At 42.2% G+C, this 16647-nt stretch overlaps 1 protein-coding gene across 7 annotated transcripts in view; it reads right to left on the bottom strand.

The window, feature by feature from the left end:
- Positions 1-16647, bottom strand: part of MAPKAP1 (MAPK associated protein 1) — a 249295-nt gene that overhangs the window by 14275 nt on the left and 218373 nt on the right. The gene's annotated exons all lie outside the window — the stretch shown is intronic.

Raw genomic sequence — 16647 nt, 5'->3', positions numbered from 1 at the left:
AGCATGGATACATTTGAAAACTGGGTTTCCAGGGTCGGATCTCTTCTGGTTCCTCTGGCCTGGAAGGAAGTGGAAACCTCTTATTGGAATTCCTGGGGAAAACAAGTGGGAACATGTGTTCTTCTAGGCAAAACTGTACCTCTCTGTAGACCCTGGAGGAAAAAGGTCAGGGTCGCAATGCTCTGGTTTCTAGGCTGAAACCCCCTCCGGACCCAGTCTCCACTGTAAGCGCCAGTTCTGAGCTGCTGGTAGGGGCTTCAGGTCGATGTACTTCAAGTGGCAAAGGCTGGCATCGCTCCCCCAGCACTCCCACAGTGGCAGAGGCCTGGGGAACTGTAATGACCCCTCTGACCTTTAGAGCAGGGGCTGAGTCTGACCGACTTACGTTTTGCCTGCATCTTTCAAACCTTCTCTCTCTCACTCTTTGGCTCCTTCTTAAAATTTATTTTTTTTTTTAATATTTTATTTATTTGATAGAGAGAAATCACAACTAGGCAGAGAGGCAGGCAGGGAGAGAGGAGGAAGCAGGCTCCCCGCGGAGCAGAGAGCCCGATGTGGGGCTCGATCCCAGGACCCTGAGATCATGACCTGAGCCGAAGGTAGAGGCTTTAACCCACTGAGCCACCCAGGCGCCCCCTCTTTGGCTCCTTCTTATAAACATAATTAAAGCTCTCTGATTATAAAAACTCCCCTGGCAATGTGATTCCCTTTCTTCCTCTAATTTATTGAAAACATTCTTGCTAAGGTCACTGTGACCTTTATGGGGAGAGACCCAGTAGATACTTCTCAGCTTTTAGCTTGCTTGGCTTCTCAGCTGTCTTTGCTACTTCTCCCAGAACTCCTCTCTTCCCTGGATTTCTGCCGAACCACAGTTACTGACCCTTCAGTAGACTTCTCCAGCCAATCTGCTTCTCACGTCTTTTGCGATCCTGTCCTTCATGTGTCCCTTAAGAAATAGTCTTCCCAGCGTTCTGTGCTTGACCATTGCTCCTTCTAACTCTGCTCTTTCAGGTTTGCCCCTTAGATTTTGATTACTACTCATGTTGATGATCCCGAAGCAGACAGACCTTTCTCCAGAGTTTCCGGGGCAGCTACTAAGTACCGCTGTCATCTGCCCGTGCCTACAGTGTCGCACGTCCACAATTGGTCAACATGTCCCTTTAAATCAAAAGCTGTTCCAGGCATCCACTCTCCTGAACAGTTCTCACACATTCATCTTCTGCGCCCTTCCGTCCTGTGGCCATAGCCTTCACCCAGGTCCCGACCATCTATTGCTTCCTCTCTGGTTTTCCTACTTTCGATCATGACTTCTTCAGATCCAAATGTCTACCTACAGGAGTCATCCTTCTGTAACCCATATCTGGCCACTGTCACTCTCCTAAAACCCTGTATGGCTTCATTTCCTGTTGTCCTCACAATAAAGTCCAAATTTCTTAAGACGATTTTCAAGACACTCGGTCAGCAGTTCTAACTTTGGTCTTGGAATTGCTTTACATCACAAACATTATTGAGGAGCCCAAAAAGCTTTTGTTCGTGTGAGTTATACCAATATTTATTGCATTAGAAATTAAAACTGAGAAATTTTTAAAATATTTAATTCATGAAAAATAATAAACCCATTACAAGTTAAAATAAACTATGTATTTTTTAAAAATGGAAAAACCCTGATATTACTTTATATTTTTGAAATCTAATTAATATTAATAGAACATATCTGGACTATCCTATCTGCTCCTGCATTTTGTCTGTTGATACACTATTTTGGCTGAAGCATTTGAAAGAAAGCCAGCCTCAAACAGATATGTTTTTGAAAAAGAGAGGCATATTTTAGTATTTGTCTTTGCAAATACTCTTCTTTGACACTATGTCAAACTTGATACATGGTAGTTTCTTAAAGAGTAGTTGCAATATGGAATGTAAAACCACATTAATAAACTTGTTGTATTCCATTACATTAAAAAGCACTGGTCTGTCTGGAACTTTGTTTTTTTTTTTTTTTTGGTTTGTTTTTGTTTTGTCTTGTTTTTGGTCTGGCACTCTGAATGAATCTTTTACTCTTGAAGGATTTTGTAACATTGTGCAGTAGTCTGGAAAATACTGGTTCATGGAGTAACACAGGTCTTCCAAATGTGGACAAATTTCATGATGCAAAAAGTATCACAAAAGAAATCACATTGATTAATATCACCACTGATCTCGTTAGGAAAGTCTTTAAGCTATGAGAAACCAAGCTCAGTGACAGATACAAGTTTTCCAAAATTCTAATTGTCATCTGAAATCTTGAATTTCATCAATGGCATCAAATATTACCCCTTGTTTTCCTTGAGCAAAGGGCTTCCCTCCTTTATTTTCAGGAGAATGTCTGCTAAATACTCAAGTTGGAATGACCATGGTTTGTCAGCTTCTTTCAAGTAAAAGGGGTGTTCCGTGAAATAGATAAACGGCTAGTCCAGCTTGCAACTCAAACAACCATCTGCGTGCTTTTCCATATTTCTGTGTTCTACTCCCATATGCGGCAGAAATGCTTATGTGGACTTTAGGAAATGAACTAAGAACAATGGTTTATGGAATCTTTTGATTCTTCAGTTCATGTGTAAGTTGTAATGAAATATCATGGCATTTCATAATCAAGAACTGGTTGAGTTTTACCCTTTAGCTTTTAGAGAGGTAGCAGACAGACAAGAAACAAGTTTTGTATCTGGACATTCTTCCATAGTTCGTGACAAAGTCTGCGTTTCAAGTACCGTTGGGAGGCTAAATTATAACACATGAAACCCATCTATGCAGAGTCCTTAGAGCACACAGCTAGTGTGAGCTTTGTGCAAAAAGAAAAAAAAAGCCTTTTTCAATTTTAAGCATTAAAATTTCACATTATAAAGTTTCCTCCTGGGTTAGAGTGTAAGGAAAATAAAATTACTATGTTATGTTCATCTTTTTATTTTTTTAAGATTTTTAAATTTATTTGACAAAGAGAGAGCACAAGTAGGCAGAGAGGCAGGCAGCGAGAGAGGAGGAAGCAGGCTCTCCACAGAACAGAGAGTCCAATGCAGGGCTGGATCCCAGGACCCTGGGATTAAAGCAAAGGCTTTAATCCACTGAGCCCCCCAGGCGCCCCTGTTATGTTCATCTTTATAGGTATGGAATATTATGATTTCCCCAGAGCTGCAAAAGGCTCTATGTCTTGCCACAAAATAGTTCCTCACTGCCATACCACTCTGTACTACTCTGCTTCCTGAGTTCTTGGATTGCTTTTTAACAGTTTATGTTTTGTTTCAGTTTTGGTCAACTCTTGTAAGTTTTTACTTCCCATTGTCTTTATTGTCATTCTTTCTCTCCCTCTTCTAGTTTTCCATATTTCATATCCTTTAGGATGAAAAACCAGATAATCGAGCATGATTGACATTTGTTTAAAAAAAAAAAAAAAGACTTTACGGAGTCTGAGCTGGGGCTAGGGACACTCTCCCATCAAAGCAGCACAGAAGTTTAAGTGCCTTGGATTCGCGTCAGTCAGTGGCAGAGAGAATATGAACCTCTCTTACCACTTATACAGTTGATCACTGAACAACATGGGTTTGAACAGTATGGTTTCACTCATCACTAGAGTTTTTTCAGTAGGTATGGTATCAACAAATACAGCAATCCTTATGATTTTCTTAACATTTTCTTTTCTCTAGCTTACTTTATTGTAGAATACAGTATGTAACACACATGACATAAAAAATGTGTTGATCCACTGCTTATGTTTTCAGCACAGCTTCTGGTCGACCATAGGCTATTAAGTTTTGGGGGAGTCAAAAACTATACATAGATTTTAGACGAAATGGGGATCAGTGCCCCTAATGCTCCATGTTCACCTTTGGACAAGTTATGTAACTTCTTGAGTCCCAGTTTCCTTAGTACTTTAAAATAGGAATAACCTCAGCCTCATAGCATTGTTGCTATGATAAAATCAACAACTCTAGAATTCTATAATAAATGTATATAAAACCTCACAGAGCTGCTGTAAAAATTAAATCATCCATATAAAGCATGCGGGACACTGTCTGGTACATGGCAGGTTCCTTTTGTCTTTTTACCTCCACTCTCTAAGACAAGCAAACTAGTCTAGATAGTAGTAAACTAGCAAACTAGGACTAGATAGTAAATACATTAGGCTTTGCAGGCCCAGAGAAAAATTAAGGACATATCATAGATACTTACGGGAGAAAAAAAATTTTCCAAATTTCTTATTGCCAAAATTTGAAGTGTAATAGTCAAATCTATTTTTAGGCGGGTGTAATACAGGTCTACTAAAGAGAAGGACAGAATTTTTTCGAGGTGGTAGATAACTTTGCTTAAATGGAATTCAAAGTTAGTGTCCCCTATCATCAAATCAACTGCAAATGTTCACCTGTAAGGACCATTCTTAGCTCACAGGTTGTTGGCTAGATTTACCTTTGGGCCAAAGTTTGCCAATCCCTGCTCAAAGAGGCCTCTCTTGCTTATTTCCTTCTCCTTGGTTCATTCTGTGCAGTTGCTAATAATCACATTTTGAGAGCTCCTTGTGTAGATCTGGGCTTCTATCTGGCATTTCCCCCCCTCCAGCCTTTAACTTTTCTTGTAGTGAAGGCTTAATGGCAACACATTCTTTCATCTTTTGAGTCTCTGGAAATGTCTTTATTTCACCCTCATTTCTGAAGGACATTTCACAGAATACAGAATTCTGGATTGACAGATTTTTTCTTTTAGCGCTTTAAGAGATTCACTCCATTGTCTTCTGGATTGCATTATTTCTGATGAGAAGTCAGCAAATCATTCTTATTTACCTATCTTAAAGTACTAAGGAAACTCTTGGTTTCCCTGGCTGGTTTTTTTTTTTTTTTTTTTAAGATTTTATTTATTTGAGAGAGAGAGTGCAAGAGTGAGAAAGAATGAGTCAGGGGAGGGGAGAGGGAGAGGCAGACTCCCTGTGAAGCTGGGAGCCCGATGTAGGGCTCAATCCCAGGACCCTGAGATCATGACTTGAGCAGAAGGCAGATGCTTACCTGATTGGCCCACCCAGGTGCCCCCCCCTTTTAAAAAGATGTATTTACTTATTTGAGGGAGACGAAGAGAGACAGTAGCACAAACAGGGGCAAGGGCAGAGAGGGAGAGAGGATCTCAAGCAGACTTCCCACAGAGCATGGAGCCAGACGTGGGGCTTGATCCCACAACTGGAGATCATGACCTGAGCTGACAATAAGAGTCAGATGCTTAACCGACTGAACCACCAGGTGCCCTTCTCTGGCTGTTCTTAAGATTTTTCTCTTTATCACTGGTTTTCAGCAATTTCATTATGATGTGTCTTGATACAGTTTTCTCTGTATTTATCCTGTTTGGTCTTCACTGGTCTTCTAAAATTGGTGGATTGGCATTTTTAAAGGAAATCTGGAATAGTTTTCTCCTCCATCCCTGAGACTTAAGTTACCGGTACGTTAGAACACTTGATATTATTCCAGTCTGTTCTTCTCATCAAATTTTTTATTTCTGTGCTTCAGTCTGAATACTTTTATTGTCCTGTCTTAAAGTTTACTGATTGTGATAGGCAGATTCTGAAGTGGCCCCCAAGGATCCTGTCTCCTGCTTTTCATACTGTGTCATCTCCTTGTCTTGTGTGTGGTGGGCTAGACTTAGTGACTTACTTTTTTTTAAAGATTTGATTTATTTGAGAGAAAGAGAGAGCGAGCTCAAGTAGGGGGGAGGGGTAGAGGGTGTGGGAGAAGCAGGGAGCCTGGCCTGGGGTTTGATCCCAGGACCTCAGGATCATGACCCAAGCTGAGGGCAGATGCTTAACTGATTGAGCCACCCATGTGCCCCTAGTGACTTACTTCTGATGAATAAAATCCAGGAAAAGTGTATTTCAAAGCCACTTCTAAGGTTAAGTTATAAACGATTGTGACTTCTTCCTTGCTGGTGCTCTTTTACTCTTTGAGTTGCCATCTGTGAGCTCACCTACAGAGAGGACTGTTTGGCGAGGAACTGAAGGTGTTCACAAAGAAATAAACTCTGCCAGCACGTACTCAGTGAGCTTGGAAGCAGATCCTACCCCAACTGGATCTTGAGAGGATTGTAGCTGACTGCAACCTCGGGAGAGACCCTCCGCAAGGGGACCTAGCTAAGCTGTGCTGGATTCCCGACCACAACACTGTGACGTCATAAATGTTGTTGTTTTAAACCACCAAGTTTTGGGGCAATTTGTTATATGGTCAATAGGTAACTAACATTGACCTTTTGAACGGATTTCCTAATCTGGTCGCATCATTGTTGATTCAGGTATTGTATTTCTCAGCTCTAGAATTTTCATTTGGTTCTTTTTTTTTTTTTAGCAGTTTCTATTTCTCTTCTTTTTGAGTTATTGTTTCTTTAAATCTTTAAACACATTCGTGATAGCTATTTTAGAAGTATTCACCTGCTACTTCTGTGATCCCTGCCATTTCTGGCTACTTCTGTTGACTGAATTTTCTCCTAGATACAGGACACATTTTCTTACTTCTTTCATATCCGGTGATTTTTTTTTTTTTTTAGGTTTTTTAAAAATTTATTTATTTTCAACATAACAGTACTCATTATTTTTGCACCACACCCAGTGCTCCATGCAATATGTGTCCTCTCTATTACCCTCCACCTGGTTCCCCAACTTCCCACCCCCCGTCCCTTCAAAACCCTCAGGTTGTTTTTCAGAGTCCATAGTCTCTCATGGTTCATCTCCCTTCCAATTTCCCACAACTCCCTTCTCCTCTCCATCTCCCCATGTCCTCCATGTTCTTTGTTATGCTCCACAAATAAGTGAAACCATATGATACTTGACTCTCTCTGCTTGACTTATTTCACTCAGCATAATCTCTTCCAGTCCCGTCCATGTTGCTACAAAAGTTGGGTATTCATCCTTTCTGATGGAGGCATAATACTCCATCGTGTATATGTACCACATCTTCCTTATCCATTCATCCGTTGAAGGGCATCTTGGTTCTTTCCACAGTTTGGCGACCGTGGCCATTGCTGCAATAAACATTGGGGTACAGATGGCTCTTCTTTTCACTACACCTGTATCTTTGGGGTAAATACCCAGCAGTGCAATTGCAGGGTCATGGGGAAGCTCTATTTTTAATTTCTTGAGGAATCTCCACACTGTTCTCCAAAGTGGCTGCACCAACTTGCATTCCCACCAACAGTGTAAGAGGGTTTCCCTTTCTCCACAACCTCTCCAACACACGTTGTTTCCTGTCTTGCTAGTTTTGGCCATTCTAACTGGTGTAAGGTGATATCTCAATGAGGTTTTAATTTGAATCTCTCTGATGGCTATCCGGTGATTTCTTACTGAATGCTGGACACTATAAGCATTACATTGTGGGTTGTTTGCATTCTGTCATCATCCTTTAGAGAATATTGGGTTTTATTCTAACAGCCAGTTAATTTACTTGTGGATCATTTTGATCTTTTTAGATTACCCCTTTTTCTTTAAAGTTTTTTTTTTTTTTTTAAACTTGCTCATTTGAGAGAGAGAGAGAAAGAGAGAGAGGGAGCGAGTGGGAGCATGAGCAGCAGGGAGGGTCAAAGGGAAAAGCAGATTCTCTGCTGAGCAGAGTGCTGGACATGGGGCTCAATCCCAGAACCCTGGGATCATGACCTGAGCTGAAGGCAGATGCCTAACTGACTGAGCCACCCAGGAACCCCTTTTTAGGACTCCTTTTAAAGCTCTACTGGGCAATCACTATATTGTACACTTAAAACTAATACAACACTGTATGTTAACCAACTGGAATTAAAATAAAAACTTAAAAAAAAAACTTTATCAGGCAAGGATTAGAACAATTATTAATCTGGGGCTGGTTTAACCTTAGTCCTAAGATGTGGCCTTTGTTGAGTCACTGCTACATGCCATGGAAACTCCCCTCTGGTTGGCCAGAACTCCCGATTACAGCAGTCTAGTAGTTGTGCTCTGACCAGCCTTGTGAGGTCCCGCTGTGGGCATGCACAGCTTGGTACACAACGGAAGATCTGAGAACCTCTTTCTGGAGTTTTTTCTCAGTGTAGCGCCCCCTCCTCTCACACTTAATTTACTGTAAATTTCAGCCTCCTCCAGCTCTGATTTCTGTCTCTGGGCTTGGTGAGCCTGCTATACTCTCCTCGGGAAATCCTGACGAAAGCTGAAGTGATAGTAAGTCTCACCTCATCTGTTTCCCTTCTCTCAGGGCTCAGTCCTGTACTGCCTGTTTTCCAGTGTCTGAGAACAGTTTCTTCTAGTTTGCATAGTTTTCCAGACATTTATGATAGAAGGCCTAATCTGGTAGCAGTTAGCCTGTCCTGGAAGTTGCCGATGGGAATCGTATAAGCAACACACGCTTTGATTTTAATGAAAGAATGGCTTACTTTTTCCATGTCTGTGAGAAGAACTTAAAATCTAAGCACCCCATTTATTTATTATGAAAACACAATTTGGAGCTTGGCAGGAGGCAAGGGAAACAGATTTTTCCTATCATTTATCCAGCTGAGAAATCTTCACAGTTTTTCAGTAGGGAACAGTCTCTGCCCTTACCCTCTTCTCAATCAGGATCTCTTCTGATGTTAAAATCAGAAAAGAAAAAATTTGAAGAAAGGGTAATAAAAATCTAGGAAAATACAAAATGTATGCAAATTTTCCATTTTACTTGTTTTGATATTACAGGTCCATAATGCCCAAGTCAACAATTAGATGCAAGCTTGATAGCAAAAAAAAAAGGCTTTTTCCAGGAAGAAAAAAAGTTGAAACCCCAAAATATTTTCCACTCTAACAAATATCAACATTTTAATCGACACAAACATATTCTTTGCTCATTAATAAGTCCTAGGGAAAAACGAAGCAGGTTTATAGAGAAGATAATGAAAATCCACTGAGAATCTCAGCACCAGACAATTTTCCTCAGAAACACATTCTTACAGGTTATGCAGTTAGCAAACACGCCCTCTAACTCCTATGAGCAACCGTAGTATGTGATAATGAATATGGGAGATGTGTTGTTCTTCTCATTTGTCTGGGGCTCAGAACAGAATCTCCCGGCTCCTAAATTCATAGAGTGTTGACCTTCCTGAGACCACACACTGTACCGAAGCACCTCTTTCCACGAGCTACAGAGACAAGCACCCTGGTCCCATCTATCATATGCTTAGGGCAATCAGCAATAGTAGGTCAAGAACAAGATGCTGGGTTTGCCTTTTCACTACAGCCTTGAGAAGTTCTCCATTGTACCTCCATATCTCTTTGCTGAAAAGCCACACTTGCTGTTGGTTAATTCCAAATTCTAGAAGCAACTTTTAAATGCTTCAGGTACCTAGGCAGAGTTCGAGAGTCATCGAGCACTGACTGTAGGCCCTGGACAGAACATGCTGGATTTCTAAAGGATGCATCTGGGAGCATAAATCGGCAGGCCTAGTGCAAACATCAGGTGTCCGTTAATAATGACCAGGTCAATGGCACACACGCTGGGTTGGTTCCCACCGGCTGAGTTCTCAGGGGTCCGGCCAATGTTATTCAGCCCCAGAGAACTGTTCCCTGAAATACAGGGCTGGCCTATTTAACAGCAGATCACAGCTTGAGGTTACTGGAAACCAAACTGGGTCAGAGAACCTAAGAATGCGGCCTGGCAGTAGATGAGGGACATGAGCCTCAAGCTTAGAGTTTTCTCCCCACCTTTATTCTGCGGCACGCTCCGGGTTTTTCCCTCCCACACACTTGGAAAAATGGAGGTGGTCCCCTGGTTGCCCAAACCCGTCTCCCCGGCAGCTCCCTTGTTTTGGAAGGAGATGATAAATAAATCAAAATGCACTAAGCAGCACTTCCACGGGCACTCGCCTCCTCCACTGAACGTGCACCTCATCAATCACACTATTGTCTGCCTGAAAGGCGAGCCTTGTAAATGTCATATCCACTCAGGCCCAAGGAGAGGCGCATCCAAATGCAGCAAGGAGTTTTAATTGGATAGTGTAATTAAACTAAAAAACCCCAGCAGACTCCCTTTGACAGGATAGATGAAGACCCCTTTTAATAGGGCTAGGAAACATATCTGTTAAAAGGATGAGGCACTGCCTGCTCCTGATTGTGCTCCAGAGTACTCTTATGAAAAGGCAATTCAATAACTGGGGCATTTAATATGTTAGAGTCCATTGTGTTCTGTAATCTAACAGTACTTACCGTATTTGATCTGGAACTTATGAAATAAGTCCTTGTCAGAGAATAAAAGCATTACATACCTTGTCCACCCGATATTTGGAGTACCTGGACCTCCTGGGAATCATCAGAGCCTAAGGATGGGCTGTGGTCTTCCTGGTTACAGGCCCACGTGAGTATAAATGCACGTGCCTTACTTACTGGCCTACAGTATGTGCTATGGCCGTGGCCATCTGCCCACTCACTCAGGGGCTGTAACTCTTTCATCCAGGGGTGCCTAATGTCATCCTCATTTCTCTTTCATTCTCATGAACATCTAAAGAATATGACAAAATTCTTGGGTAGCTCCTCCTTTAGGAACCGGAATGCTTATCACCTCGGTGTGTGGGCGTGTATGCCTGTGTGTTCTCTGCTGGAACTACTACCCCCATCAAATAAGCAAAAAAAGAAATCAGGTGATCAGAGGATTCAAATACGGGTTGGGGTGTGCCCAAGTCGATTTTAATAACAAAACCTGAGTCCTTGTGCCACCCTCCCTACTCTTCTTTGTTGGGGCAGGGGGTGGGGGATACACACAAAGACACACACACACACACACACACACACACACACACACACTCTAATGGCCTGCAGCTCCACAAGCAAGGTAACTGACTTAGTAGGAACACACGAAGAGGTTCATATCTGCACGGGGCTGTCTTACAAGTAGACCATAACAATCTCTTTCAGATGGAATGCTAGTTCCCAAGGACAATGTCAAGGAACTCAGCATCTAGGTGGATCAAGAGAGACTGAGTTGGGGACGAAGTAGGATACAGGCAGAATTCAGATTCCCCCATCTGTAGCTTTCCAGAAATAGCGAGACACTTTGCTTTCTATACAGAAACCTCAAAGTCAGTTTGCCTGGACCCTCAGGCTGATTTTCCTTTTCTGAGGATGGTGAAGGTTTTGTTTGATGACTGCTTTTACTTCTCCATAAAACCTGCTTGAAGCTCTTTTGTAAACCTCTGACCACTCTTAATACTGGTCTTTCACTACGAGTTGATGAACCCATTAAGGACATATAAGTGAATGCTTATAATCTATGAAAACTGGATACTGAATTAAACCATCAAATACCTTTAGGTTTAAATGAAAACTACATAAAAGCATTTCAGCCATCAATTTGGCTATCACTTCTGGCCAGTATGAATTCTGCTGGAAAAGCTATTTTCGTGCAGATGTGGAATTCAATGGGAAAGACTGACTCGTGTACCAACATCAATCAAAATGTCGACTTCCCTGGCAGCTCTCAACAGTAAGGCAGGTTCAAAGGTCACAGGATAAAGAAAAAGCCAAGCTCTGGTTCAGCTCTAATATCTCCTCGGTAGAAGTCTTGCAAAAGTACCCCCTTCTGTATTAGCCTTGCTTTCATTAATCTTCTTGCCATCTTCTTTAACTAGTCATGCAGAACCGCTCGATAGCAAGACGTATAATGGGGAAGGCCCTGTGCCTATTACCACGTTAACATTCTCTTAAGCCCCAGTGCAACAATGGAACGAGAAGGCAAAGGGAATCTGCAACTGCAGGGCGCAGGGTAGGCAATTCAATTACAGCCCGGGCTTACCTATGTACTTCTGACCTATAAAACACAAGAGGCCTTTGTGTCTAACTGGCTTGGCCATTAAGGTTGCTGAAGATCACAACAATGCTGATCTTTTCTATTTAAGCTAAATCAATGTGGACAAATCATTATTCAGTAGCTTTAATTTAATTAGTAAATTAAATACACTACTTTACAGATCTTGTCAAGTACTTATGAAAAGAAAGATTCATTTAAGCGGGAGGTCACCAATAAGCCCCTCTAATTTCACTCATAACCTTAACTGAATCTCATCTCAAATATCTAGCAGGATCTATTCATAAGGGCTTGATAGTCTCCTGCAGTTGTGGTTGACTCATAATCCCAAAGAGTTCCTATCCTGTATCCAAACACTGTTCTGGACAAAAACAAAACAAAAACAACCAAACAAGCAATCCCCCACTAGCATCAACAGAATCAGATTTCCTTTAAATTATACTATTCCAAGAGAACGTAATCAGGTTACCTCTATTATGTTGCTTCCTTAAGATTTTCTATTATCTATACTTAATTGAGATACAGAGCTCTTTTCAGCTATAAAGACGACAGCTACTTTATTAAGGTTTAAATCTGATTTCTTAATGATAGGCTGCTTCCTTTAAAAACTCGAAACCTGCACAACCTTCTTATGATAAAACCAGACCTGGCGCGGTTGAGTCTGGTACTTTATTTAAATCCAGCCAGAGAGTCTCTGAAGGGTGTTAGTTTAAAAGAAAGGTCTCTTGCTTTTGTTTTCAGTGTCGGAATTTGAGGCTAGCACTTAAAAAGAGAGCCCACTGCATCCAAAGCCTAGGTTTAGACCTGTATAAGGATGGAGAATGCCATGATTCTCCATCTAATGGGGAAAGAGTCTCCCCTTCTATGCACTGTATACATATTCGTTCAGTTAAGATGAATTAAAATGAATTCATCTTTTAGAGGTTTGTGACATCCTTCAAAATAGCAAAAGCTATCCTAAGGAGTGGCAAAACCAGACTGCGAAATCACTGATTTGAATAATAATGGCAGCATGCGGCCTCCGCCTCCCCCCCCCAAAATCTAGAAAGGCAGAATTTATTCTTAATTTCTCAGTGCTTTTGATACACAGATTTTCTCCACTAACTCTGGTAAGAGTCCATATTTATATGTACAAATTTCATCTAAGGCATGTATCTATTTAGTCATTAAAGTTCCAGGTCCTTAAACACTCACAGGGAAAGAGCAGTAAATCTTCCTTCTGAGAACGCAGCCTGCGAGGGAGAAGTTAGGGGAGGCAAAGAGAGCCAGAGAACGGCTACTTATGGAGCCCGGCTGCAGAGTCTGGGTCTTTCTGATCCATGGTATATGTAATTACGTGTCTCACTGCAGGCGCTCTACAGCTCAGTCCTTTTGCCAAGTCCGCTGTTCACATACTTTTGGATATGGCGTCAATTAAACTTGAGCTGTGTTCCTTATGACGACCAAATTAATGGTTTGACAGAGGCTTTTTCAATAAACACTGCAAACTGGCCATATTTGAAGGTTTTAAAAACCATTTCTTTTCTGTTCAAAATTCTGACAAACATGTCTCAAGACAGACCGGGACAACTTCATTATCCTCCCAACACTTAATGCCTTTTTTGTAAAGAAGGCTGTTTAATAACACGTCTGCTGTTTTCACAACTAAATTATTCCAGTTGGTCACACGTTCCAGTCTTCGGCAAGACACTTGTGTTACGAGAGATAAAAACATGAAAAAGGAAATATATTGCAGAAATCAAAAACCTTATCTATTTCTAGACTCTCTCTCTTTGCCATAATTCATTCAAGAAGGCCCCAAGAATAATTTTTGATGTAAACTCAGCTACAAACATATATCACTATGCTGATAAAAATCACAGGCTAAACTTATGAAATATAGTGACTTTCATTTCTTTAGTGCTGTTAAAATAACTTTTTTCTAAGGTTCAACAGACACAGAAGATAAAAGGGGTTACCATTAATCCTTTAAGAAAAGAAGAAGAAGAAGAAGCAGCCCCACAGATTAATTCTGTGGTCTGATGATGCTCTTGAAGATGAACTTTTTAGATTAAGTCACTGAATTAATTTGATGAAGATACTGGAAATCATAAAAAAAAATAACACAGTATCAAGCTGATTCAGTTAACACATCTTTGTTTGGGCACTTTACAGTATAAATTATGCTGAGAAACTTTTGGTTTCTAAATTCTGGCCTCAGTAAGGGCAGTGTGGAGACCGCAAACATTCACTGAGGACAGCTCTGCAGGTAGGCACTGGGCTAGGGATGGGGCTACAGAAACCGGTTCCGGGATCAGTCAGCTGAGCACGGAGATGAGGGTGGGACAGAGGGACAGACTTCGAGTCATTAACCACAGCGCAGCTGGAGAGGTGCTGTGCCAGAGGTGTGACGAAGTCAGAGAGAGCCCGACCCTAGAGCTGGAGCCAGGCATGAGAACTGGAGGTGCCTGTCCGTCAGCGGGCGGGGCAGCGGGGACGTGCACTGCAGGCCATGGGAATAGCAGCAGCACACAATGCGAGGTGTGTTTGTGGGAAACAGTTCACGGCAGCTATACCCTAAGTTCAGGATGGGAAATTGTGGGCTACGCACCTGGAGTGGTCAATGTCTGTAAAGACCTTTGCTGAGGAGCCTGGAGTCTATTCTGTGAGTCTGCAACTTTCAAACTTTTTTTTTTTTTTTAAGCAGCAAAATCCTTTTTAATTGGTTGACTTTTTATTTTTATTATTTTTTAAAAATAATTATTTATTTTTTTCATTAACATATAAGGTATTATTAGCCCCAGGGGTACAGGTCTGTGAATCGCCAGGTTTACGCACTTCAGCACTCACCATAGCATGTACCTGCCCCAATGTCCTCCACAACCCCACCTCCCCTCCCTAGCCCCCGCCAATCCTCAGTTTGTTTTGTGAGACCAAGAGAATTGGTTGATTTTTAAATGCAGAATCCCCAAACAGAAAAAAGTAGTACTCTATTGGTTGAAGGGGAGACCTTATGCCCAAACCTGCCCCTTCTCTCACCCCCAGGCCCCTGAGGTCCCCCCTCCCGCCCCCCCAGAACCTAGAGCTTTGAGGAACATGGGTTGGAAAGCACTGTGATGGGCAACAGGGACTTGGGAAAGGTCTCACTGGGACAGTGAACCTCTCTGTTCAAGGAAACCACAATTTCTAGATCTCTGGAGCCAGAGTGAGAGAGCAGGAAACCTCCCTAGGACCCACACGTGCAGTTTTTACACAGAACCCCCCGGCAGGTCTGAAAATAAGACAAAAGACTCTCCTTGCTGGACTGCCAATACTGAAATGGCGGGCACCACGTCTGCTCTGTATCCTCAAGTCTTGAGACTTGGCCTCACTCTCAGAGATGGGTAATACTTGCTTCCTGACTGCCTATTGGCAAGAGGCAACTGGAGATGGTGGCTGGGCATCTTTTCTTCCTTTCCTCTTGGATGGGGTCTGTTACACCCTCACCGTTCAGTGCCTGAATCACACACAGCCTTACTTGGCAAGTGAGTGTCTTCGTATGAGTGTAAAGGAAATGTGAATCCTATTTCTAGTTCTCTCCCTAACCTTTCTACTCCAGCTTATCCCTCTATACAACATGTGACTGCCTTTCATTTTTCAGAGACATGGAGAATTTACACAATGTAACTTTTCAAAGCATCCTGAATTCTTGGGAAGAAAGATGATAGAACAATGACATCTTTATTGGCTGATAAGCTGGAGTGAGAGGAATTAGGAAGAAGATGTTTATCTAGAGGCAGAGGCAAGGGCCCCAGAACGGTAACCAATTTTCTCACCAGCCCTTTCTGGCAGCCATCTTGCAGAATCCCCTCACTGGGATGAAAAGAATGGCAGAAAGGGTGGGGGGAGTGGATGGGCACAGCTTGCCTCCTTTCCCCCTGTACCACTGAGTTCTCCCTTCCTGCCAAGCTGGAGACTAATGGGTTGAAAGGAGGAGACTATGTAGCCTAGCACAGCTGGATGTGACAAAACACAAACACCCACATAAATGCAATGTGGCAGATGCCCTGTCCGTAAGACCCCTTCATGGGGCTCCCTGCTTTTTAGGTCCCTGCTTAATCAGTGTTATCTCAAAAGCTTGAACCAAATGATAAACACTTGCTGGCCTTTATATTTCGTATTGTCCCTTTTGAGTATGTCATTCCTTGTAACATTTGTTCCCCAGTTCAGTGGGCACTGGAATAAAGGGGATTCACAAAAATTAGAAGCTCACGTCATCCTCCAAGTTAATGAACCAGAACCCACTGGGGAGGGGTGTCTGGGTGGCTTAGTTGGGTTAAGTGTCTGACTCCTGGTTTTGGCTCAGGTCATGACCTCATGATCTCTTGAGTGGTGAGATTCAGCCCTGCATCAGGCCACCAGCTCAGCAGTGAGTCTGCTTGAAGATTCTTTCCCTCTGCCCCTCCCCCTACCCATGCATGCATGCTAATAAAATAAATAAATCTTCAAAAAAAAAAAAAAAGAACCCGTTGGGGATGGGCCCTGGAGAACTGTGTTTTAAACAGGCTCCACAGGCAATGCTGATATGTACCAGACTCCGACAACTGCTGTCTTGCAGCCTTTCCCAGGCAACTTGTACGGTTAAAACTTTTTTCTTCCATGGAGGAATTTCAGTGTGATCCGTGTCCTTTCTGCCTCTTGATGGGACTGAAGTCTTAAAAATGATTAATCTAAATACTACACTCAATTACTTAGCTGCAAAAATATAATATGCCAAAATATACAACCAGACTGTATCTACTTCGATAATTTAAGCAGAGGAGTGCCAACCCAGCAGCGATCTCTTCTGCAGGACCAGGCAGGAGTTTAATTATGAGCTGGGAGGTCATGCAGCTGCCAATAATCTGGA

Source organism: Meles meles, chromosome 11, assembly GCF_922984935.1.
Source record: "Meles meles chromosome 11, mMelMel3.1 paternal haplotype, whole genome shotgun sequence".
Taxonomy (NCBI): Eukaryota; Metazoa; Chordata; class Mammalia; order Carnivora; family Mustelidae; genus Meles; species Meles meles.
Note: the sequence above shows the minus strand (reverse complement) of the source record. Positions and strands in the feature narration are given on the sequence as shown.